Source organism: Bufo bufo, chromosome 7 (genome assembly GCF_905171765.1).
Source record: "Bufo bufo chromosome 7, aBufBuf1.1, whole genome shotgun sequence".
Classification (NCBI taxonomy): Eukaryota; Metazoa; Chordata; class Amphibia; order Anura; family Bufonidae; genus Bufo; species Bufo bufo.
Genome location: NC_053395.1, coordinates 219113222 through 219123593, shown reverse-complemented (window position 1 = coordinate 219123593; position 10372 = coordinate 219113222). Strand labels below are relative to the sequence as shown.

Sequence of the window (10372 nt, the reverse complement as noted above, 5' to 3'; positions counted from 1 at the left end):
CAACACCACTGCTGACCTTTTCTGATACATAGGAATGGCATAATTGTGTGAAGTGGAAACAGTCGGGGGGGGGGGGAGGGGGTGAGAGTGGCATAAGACGGTATACTGATGCCATCCTCACCTGGCCCTGTGCCCCTCTTCAGATATTAATAAGTGAAATTGGAAGCTGCAGGTGATACCTGAACATGCAAACCTGGCTGCAGGAACAGGACGTCAAGTTCTAATTTTACCATGAGGAAGAATAATGGGGCCACAGTCCTCTGCTCTGTAGTCAGACGCTTTATCGGACATTTTCCATCCGAGATGCCGCTGCTATCTTTTTCCTCGCTCTGATAATCCATGAGAAAGCCGGACACGTGGGCACATGCTACATACGAGATCCCTGGTACAGCCTCGCTAAAGGAGTACTCCATCTCATACAGAGATCCCTGGGAGGGGTGACACCAGCAGCTCAGAAACCCCCACTGATACTGGGAATGGAGGGGGGCAGAGCTAGTGCGGCTTCTTAATTCTCAGGATGGGACACCCCCCCCCCCCCCCCCGCCCTATCCTAAAGCGATATATCACCACTTTATAAAATTGTGAATACCACTTTAAATCTGGCGCAATGCCCGGTAGAGCTAGCTGCTCAGCTGAATGTAATGATACTTTTCACTTTGCGACCCCTTGCTTCATTCTGGGAAAAAAGTACTGCAGTTAAGTGCACCGAGGGCGGGCCCAAAACCACTCTGTGCACTTTTTCCTCTCCTCCTTCCTCTGCCTGCCCCTCCCTGACAGGGCCAGGTTCCTGCATAGTCCTCATTAGACGAATAGTCCATTGATTTAATTGAAAACAATTGTAATACTTCCTTTCCCCTGCAGAGGCGCTGCAGGGAAATGGCGTCCTTGCTGTCATGTTCCCTCAGAGATTGCAGCTGATCGCTCAGGCGCCTGACAACTCATCCTCGCCGTCTTCTCCTACTGGGTATCCTATACATTCTGCATTACAAATGGACTCCGTTCCTGTTAACCCTTCATGCTCTGTGTTTGCAGTAAAGTTTCAACATTCGCCATCCGTCCTGAATGTCTCGCCCTTCTCGGGTCAGATGCCAAAAACATGTGACACCTATTTATGGGACGTCTGCCCATCCGGATCAGCCAGACACACGCAAACTAGCGAGACAGCTGCTCCTAGGACCCTGGGACTTTCTGGAGGATGCGATACTCGTGAATGTGCAACCCCCCAATAAAGGGACACGGTGCGGTCCCTATGACTAGAAGGAGGTCATCGCCCGGTGCATGTTCCGCTCATGGCACCAAATACCCCAATCGGCCCTTGCCATCACCGGTAAATAAATCGGGTCGGGGCAGAATACCCATCCTATGTGGCAGCCAAGGGGCCCCTCACTCAGCTCTTTCCATAACCCCATGAATGGTGGGAATACTCAGAAAACAGACAATGAACATCGCTCTCTGGTGATACCTCTAATGCTCGGGTATCTCAGCTGTGTTGATGAATTCCTGGAGATTCCCCTTTAAGATGTGATTTGTAGGCAGCGATTGGTCGGTTCTGCGCCAGTCTCTGACACCCCCTCCCCCATACATTCTGTATCAGCCCTAAAAGATATCTTCTTTTTAGAATGGACATATTTGGTAAAAAATAAGAGTAAACTGTGAAAAGTGCCATGTTAGTCCGCTGCGGCGCCACCCACAGGGGACAGCGCTGACAGACACATAATAGAGTTAGGATTGTGGGAAATAAGACTATTTACTAACCCAAAGTCACCGGATCAGTGACATCGTCACCTCCGAGGACAGGAGCGATTGTTACATTATACAGGGATTCCTCGCTGACCGTAAAAAAACACATCCTCGGCTTTTATTTCTCTCACTTCTATAGCGCTGACATATTCCACAGCGCTGTACAGACATCATCTCTCGCTGTCCCCAGTGGAGCTCACAATCTAAGTCCCCCATCAGTAAGGCCCCATGCACACGACCGCATGTATTCTGCGTTTCGCAAAAAAACGGATCAGCAAAAAATACGGATGACGTCCGTGTGCATTCTGTATTTTGCGGAACGGAACAGCCGGCCTTCAATAGAACAGTCCTAACCTTGTCCGTAATATGGACTGTAATAGGACATGTTCGATTTATTTGCGGAACGGAATGTACACGGAGTAACTTCTGTTTTTTTTGCGGACCCATTGAAATGAATGGTTCCGTATACGGTCTGCAAAAAAAACTAACGGACACGGAAAGAAAATACGTTCGTATGCATGAGGCCTAAAACTGTGGAAGGAAACCCCCGCAAACACGGGGAGAACATACAGACTCCATGCAGATACAGTGACCTTGGTCAGACTCCAACCTAGGACCCCAGCGCTGCAAGACACCAGTGCTAACCACTGAGCCACCGCCAACCACTGAGCCACCGCCAACCAACGCAGCTTAGAGATAAGCGGTGCCACATAACACTGCTCATCTCCTCTGTCACAGATACTTCTTGACGTACTGAGAAGAGGTTTTTCAGAAGATTATAATACGCACCTCAGCTGCTGCAGAACCTCCTAATACGCACCTCAGCTGCTGCAGAACCTCCTAATACGCACCTCGGCTGCTGCAGAACCTCCTAATACGCACCTCGGCTGCTGCAGAACCTCCTAACACGCACCTCGGCTGCTGCAGAACCTCCTAACACGCACCTCGGCTGCTGCAGAACCTCCTAACACGCACCTCGGCTGCTGCAGAACCTCCTAACACACACCTCGGCTGCTGCAGAACCTCCTAACACACACCTCGGTTGCTGCAGAACCTCCTAACACACACCTCGGCTGCTGCAGAACCTCCTAACACACACCTCGGCTGCTGCAGAACCTCCTAACACACACCTCGGCTGCAGAACCTCATAACACACACCTCAACTGCTGCAGAACCTCATAATACACACCTCAACTGCTGCAGAACCTCATAATACAGACCTCAGCTGCTGCAGAGCCTCATAATACAGACCTCAGCTGCTGCAGAGCCTCATAATACAGACCTCAGCTGCTGCAGAGCCTCATAATACACACCTCAGCTGCTGCAGAACATCCTAATACAGACCTCAGCTGCTGCAGAACCTCCTAATACACACCTCGGCTGCTGCAGAACCTCCTAACACACACCTCGGCTGCTGCAGAACCTCCTAACACACACCTCGGCTGCTGCAGAACCTCCTAACACACACCTCAACTGCTGCAGAACCTCCTAATACACACCTCAGCTGCTGCAGAACCTCCTAATACACACCTCAGCTGCTGCAGAACTTCCTAATACACACCTCAGCTGCTGCAGAACCTCCTAATACACACCTCCGCTGCTGCAGAACCTCATAATACACACTTCAGCAGCTGCAGAACCTCATAACACACACCTCAGCTGCTGCAGAACATCATAGACTCTGGTGACAGCTTATTACATGGCATTATATATTATTTTTGTAGCACAGTTTGCCATACAGCAGAAGGCACGACCTCACAGTTATATTCCATCATTTACATTGAATTATATTGATGCAGCAGATTCTATTCTCTTATATAACATGACATAGGACATTCTATGACATCACATCATATTTCGGTAGACAGCGGACACTTACCCTCTTCTCAAGGTCTCCTAACAATACGAGGCAGATCGCTTGGCTGTTTTGCAGCAGCTGCTGTGAGAATAGGTCGTGGTCGTGGAATGTAAGTAGATGCCTCTGGCACCGATCCGGCGTCAGGCCATAGTACAGCTGCTCTTCTGAACGCTCCTTAGTTCTTAAAAGTTAATAAAGAAGAGTGTGAGCGTGTCCTGCTGTATTCTCACAACCCCAGCACCCGCTGTACACCCGTCACCCGCCTGCACCCTCCGCCATGTCTCTTAGGCCGCTCTTTGCCCAGGATAAAGGCTAATCTCCCCATGCAGATTAAGGGCCAATCTGCGAATCCCAGCTGCAAACCAGTATATTATCATCCCTAACTAACTGGTGACACACCTACCACATAGCCACGCACAACTGTTATATTGTATCAGCGCCTCTTAACCTGATGACTGGTAATAATTTATCATGAGCCCAGTATGTGTCCTCCTCACCCCCAGTCCACTCCAGTTCTCCCTATCACACCATGGTGGGAGACATCACACTCACAACTGTACTGCAAACTGTTACATTGTGTCAGTGCCCTGTAACCCCTTACTCCCCACAGTCATGTGTTCTTCTTACCAGTGTCCGGTGGATATCATCCTATCATAGTGACAGCGCAGGTACAACTCTGCTCAGTGTGCAGTGTATCACCACCGATTAACCCCTTAGTCTAGGATCCTCCGGTAATTTCCCCAGTATGTATCCACCTGTTCTTCTAGATTATAACTAGAGATGAGCGAATTTCATATTTAGAAATTCGTTCACGCTTCGTTTGGTGGTAAAAGCAGGATTGCGTTATAGATTCCGTTACCACGGACCATAATGCAGTTCTATGCCTTTAGAGTCATTCCGTTATTCATTCTGTCATAATAGAAGTCTATGGGCTGCAAAACGGATCCGTCCAGGGGAGTCCTCCAAAGGCATTCCGTCATAGAATTGCGTTATGGTCCGTGGTAACGGAATCTATAACGCAATTCTGCTTTTACCACCAAGCGAAGCGTGAACGAATTTCTAATTATGAAGTTCGCTCATCTCTAAGGCCTCTTTCACACGAGCGTGACGGATTGGGTCCGGATGCGTTCATTGAATCTCGCACCATTTTGCAAGCAAGTTCAGTTGTTCAGTTTTTCCCGCGCGGGTGAAATGCGTTTTGATGCGTTTTTCACTCCCATGATAAAAAACTGAAGGTTTACAAACAACATCTCTTAGCAACCATCAGTGAAAAACGCATCGCATCCGCTCTTGCTTCCGGATACAATGCGTTTTTTCACTGGAGCCCCATTCACTTCTATGGGGCCAGAATATAGAACGTGCTGCGATTCTCACACAACGCAGAACTGATGCGTGAAAATCACCGCTCGTGTGCACAGACCCATTGAAATGAATGGGTCCGGATTCAGTGCGGGCGCAGTGCGTTCACCTCAAGCATTTCCCCTGTACGGGAAACTCGCTCGTGTGAAAGGGGCCGCGCTCCCCCACAGTGTAGGATTCTCCCGTATCTCCCCCAGTATATATCCACCTGTTCTTTTTTGCCTATGACCAGTGGACATCATCCTATAACATAGTGACAGCGCACGTACAGCTCTGCAGAACTGCTACCTTGTGTCTCAGCCCCTATTAACCCCTTACACCCCCCCCCCCAGTCTAAGATCCTCCAGTAAATTCCCCAGTATGTCTGGGATACGACCAGTGGATTCATCACTTTATTTGTTTGTGTTACTTATTATACTTTTTTATTTCTCTCATCCGATCACATGGCACCAACCCACAGACACCTGTCCCTCTGTAGAGTCCCCTATTAACCCTGTACTCCCCAGAGCACATACAACTCCGCAGAACGGCTACTGTGGGTCTCAGCCCTGATTAACCCCTTACTCCCCAGTCTAGGTTTCTCCTGTATGTCCCCCAGTATAGTCCACCTGTTCATCATCCTATGACATAGTGACAGCGCAGGTACAACTCTGCAGAACTGCCCCTATTAACCCCTAACTGGTCCCCCCAAGATTGTCAGACTCATCTTCACCCAAGGTAACCAAATGATCCTGTCTGATAATAACTTGCTGGTCATTCTCCTGATGCCCCCATGTCAGCTGCCCCCCATCTCCTGACTGCTGTTACACTGTATCATCTTAGTGACGTCACCACTGTCAGCTGTCGTTCTGACGTCACATTCAGTCCTGAGATACAAAGTTCCCTGAGGACTCCTAACTTCTGGCGGGTAATGATGTCCTGTCCTTTAGACCTGAGGCTGCCCCTCTCGCACTCACCTCAGCTCCGGTCCTCGCCGGTCTCCAGGTCGCCTCCTGTCCGGTAGTAGTTATATCAGCTCGCCCGTGACGTCACCGTCAGCTGAGGAGAAACGTCCAGAAAATACCAGACGAGACTTTACTTCCTGACAGCCAATCAGCGCCCTGACTCCGCCTCCATCACGCACAGTCCTCTCTCTGATTGGCTGGGCTGTGGAAGGAGGCGGGGCCGGCAGTTCTGCTGCCTGGACAGTGCGATCCCCTCTATATATTTTTTTCAAGAGCCCTGCTTGATGGCAGTGAATGGAAGCATTCTTGTTTACATCCAGCAGCTGTTCACCTGTACAGATACAGCTATTTGCGGGTCAGTACGATTACACGGTACCTGTGCACAGTCTGGAGTATCAAGTTTTCAGAACTGTAGCAAAACCAATTCAGCACCAGAAACAGTCCAATAAAATCCAAGGTTTATTTCTTGAAAAGGAAAAATGCAAAAAACACTCGGTATACAGCCGTCTGCCTGCTCGGTGCGGGCTCCTGCAATAAACCATTTCATTGCTTTTTGTTTGGCTGTTTCTGGTGCTGGATTTGTTTTGCTACAATTCCAAATTTACGCTGCTTTTCTGCTCCAAAACCTTTTTTTTTTTAAAGAAAACTTTTGCTTTGCATCGCCATATTCCGACACCCATAAGGTTTAGATTTTTCTGTGAGGCAAAGCTGTAGTTTTTACTGGTACCATTTGGGGTACCAGCGACTTTATAATTTTTTTTTAGATCATTTTTTGGGCAGACAGGGTGACCAAAAATCAGCATCTGAGGGGTTAAATGGGCGGAAACGGCGCTATCTCCAATAAAGGTCAATGCAGGCGGGAGTCAGCTGTATAAGGGCTCGTTCACACGAACGTTTTTTGCGTTCCGTATACGGAACCATTCATTTCTATGGGTCCGCAAAAAAACCCAAAATGTAGTCCGTGAGCATTCCGTTTCCGTATGTCCGCATTTCCGTTCCGCTACATTTTGTGTCTTGTCCTATTATTGTCCGCAAATCCCGTTCCGTGGCTCCATTCAAGTCAACGGGTCCGCAAAAAAAAGGAAACACATACAGAATGTACTCCGTATGTCTTCCTTATCTGTTCCGTTTTTGCGGAAACCATCTATTGAAAATTTTATGCCCAGCCCAATTTTTTCTATGTAATTACTGTGTACTGTATATGTCACACGGAAAAACGGAATGGAAAAAACGGAATGGAACCGGAAACACTACTGAAACAAAAAACGGAAAAACGGATCCGTTAAAAACGGCCCGCAAAACACGGAAAAAGTCATACAGTCGTGTGAAGAAGCCCTAAGGCCTCTTGCACATGGTCCGCAAAAAATACGGATGACATCCGTGTGCATTCCATTTTTTGCGAAACGGAACAGCCGGCCCCTGATAGAACAGTCCTATCCTTGTCCGTAATATGGACAATAATAGGACATGTTCTATCTTTGAACGGAACGGAAATACGGAAACGGAAGGCATAAGGAGTACCTTCCGTTTTTTTACGGATCCATTGAAATGAATGGTTCCGTATACCGAACGCAAAAAATGAAACGTAAACGTAAAAAAAAAAAAGAGGCCTGAAGGCTCAATCATACGTCCGTATTTTTCGTCCGTTCATTTTTTATTCTTTTTGGGCTGCCCCCTTTAACCGCCTCCGGACCGCCTAACGCAGGATCGCGTTCTGAAGGCGGCAGCTCTGCGCACAGTCACGCATATACGCGTCATCTCGCGAGACGCGAGATATCCTGTGAACGCGCGCACAGAGGCGCGCACATTCACAGGATCGGAATGTAAGCGAGTGGATCTCCAGCCTGCCAGCGGCGATCGTTCGCTGGCAGGCTGGAGATGCGATTTTTTTAACCCCTAACAGGTATATTAGACGATGTTTTGATAACAGCGTCTAATATACCTGCTACCTGGTCCTCTGGTGGTCCCCTTTGTTTGGATCGACCACCAGAGGACACAGGTAGCTCAGTAATATGTAGCACCAAGCACCACTACACTACACTACACCCCCCCCCCGTCACTTATTAACCCCTTATTAACCCCTGATCCGACCATATAGACTCCCTGATCACCCCCCTGTCATTGATCACGGATACATGGATCGGATCCGCAAAACACATACGGACGTCTGAATGGAGCCTTACAGGGGGGTGATCAATGACAGGGGGGTGATCATTGACAGGGGGGTGATCACCCCATATAGACTCTCTGATCACCCCCCTGTCATTGATCACCCCCCTGTCATTGATCACCCCCCTGTAAGGCTCCATTCAGACGTCCGTATGTTTTTTACGGATCCACGGATACATGGATCGGATCCGCAAAACACATACGGACATCTGAATGGAGCCTTACAGGGGGGTGATCAATGACAGGGGGGTGATCACCCCATATAGACTCCCTGATCACCCCCCTGTCATTGATCACCCCCCTGTCATTGATCACCCCTCCTGTCATTGATCACCCCCCTATAAGGCTCCATTCAGACGTCCGTATGTGTTTTGCGGATCCGATCCATGTATCCGTGGATCTGGAAAAAACATACGGACGTCTGAATGGAGCCTTACAGGGGGGTGATCAATGACCGGGGGGTGATAACCCCATATACACTCCCTGATCACCCCCCTGTCATTGATCACCCCCCTGTAAGGCTCCATTCAGACATTTTTTTGGCCCAAGTTAGCGGAAATTGTTTTTTTTTATTTTTTTATTACAAAGTCTCATATTCCACTAACTTGTGTCAAAAAATTAAATCTCACATGAACTCACCATACCCCTCACGGAATCCAAATGCGTAAAATTTTTTAGACATTTATATTCCAGACTTCTTCTCACGCTTTAGGGCCCCTAAAATGCCAGGGCAGTATAAATACCCCACATGTGACCCCATTTCGGAAAGAAGACACCCCCAGGTATTCCGTGAGGGGCATATTGAGTCCATGAAAGATTGAAATTTTTGTCCCAAGTTAGCGGAAAGGGAGACTTTGTGAGAAAAAATGAATAAATCAATTTCCGCTAACTTGTGCCCAAATTTTTTTTTTTATATGAACTCGCCATGCCCCTTATTGAATACCTTGGGGTGTCTTCTTTCCAAAATGGGGTCACATGTGGGGTATTTATACTGCCCTGGCATTTTAGGGGCCCTAAAGCGTGAGAAGAAGTCTGGGATCCAAATGTCTAAAAATGCCCTCATAAAAGGAATTTTGGCCCCTTTGCGCATCTAGGCTGCAAAAAAGTGTCACACATGTGGTATCGCCATTCTCAGGAGAAGTTGGGCAATGTGTTTTGGGGTGTCATTTTACATATACCCATGCTGGGTGAGATAAATATCTTGGTCAAATGCCAACTTTGTATAAAAAAATTGAAAAAGTTGTCTTTTGCCGAGATATTTCTCTCACCCAGCATGGGTATATGTAAAATGACACCCCAAAACACATTGCCCAACTTCTCCTGAGTACGGCAATACCACATGTGTGACACTTTTTTGCAGTCTAGGTGGGCAAAGGGGCCCACATTCCAAAGAGCACCTTTAGGATTTCACAGGTCATTTTTTACACATTTTGATTTCAAAATACTTCCCACACATTAGGGCCCCTAAATTCCCAGGGCAGTATAACTACCCCACAAGTGACCCCATTTTGGAAAGAAGACACCCCAAGATATTCTGTGAGGGGCATGGCGAGTTCCTAGAATTTTTTTATTTTTTGTCACAAGTTAGCGGAAAATGATGATTTTTTTAATTTTTTTTTTCTTACAAAGTCTCATATTCCACTAAGGCTAAGTTCACACGAACGTGTGTGATCCGTGGCTGTATTGCGGGCCGCAATACACGGCCACAGTTCCGTGTGAATTCCGCATCACGGATGCGGACCCATTCACTTCAATGGGTCCGCAAATCCGGAATCGCGGAACGGCCGCACGGGACGGGACCCCTCGGAAGCACTACGGAGTGCCTCCGTGGGGTTACGTCCCGTACTTCCGTTCCGCAAAAAGATAGAACAAGTCCTATCTTTTAGCGGAACGGCCGGATCGGAGACCCATTAAAGTGAATGGGTCCGCGATCCGATGCGGCAGACCTACAGCCGGCGATCGTGCATTGCGGCCCGCTATTTGCGGGCCGCAGCACAGGCACGGGTCACACACTGTGAACTCGGCCTAACTTGCGACAAAAAATAAAAACTTCCATGAACTCACTATGCCCATCACAAAATACCTTGGGGTGTCTTTTTTCCAAAATGGGGTCACTTGTGGGGTAGTTATACTGCCCTGGCATTCTAGGGGCCCTAATGTGTGGTAAGGAGTTTGAAATCAAAATGTGTAAAAAATGACCTGTGAAATCCTAAAGGTGCTCTTTGGAATGTGGGCCCCTTTGCCCACCTAGGCTGCAAAAAAGTGTCACACATGTGGTATCACCGTACTCAGGAGAAGTTGG

General features: G+C 48.1%; 1 protein-coding gene across 1 annotated transcript in view; it reads right to left on the bottom strand.

The window, feature by feature from the left end:
* DNAJB2 (DnaJ heat shock protein family (Hsp40) member B2) overlaps positions 1–6028 on the bottom strand; it is a 148343-nt gene extending 142315 nt beyond the window's left edge. Inside the window, exons 1-2 of the mRNA XM_040441582.1 lie at positions 5914–6028; positions 3620–3779 (exon numbers count right to left, since the gene is read on the bottom strand). The gene's annotated coding sequence lies outside the window, so the exon portion shown is untranslated. The remainder of the gene's footprint in view (positions 1–3619; positions 3780–5913) is intronic.
* Positions 6029–10372: the final 4344 nt, after the last annotated feature.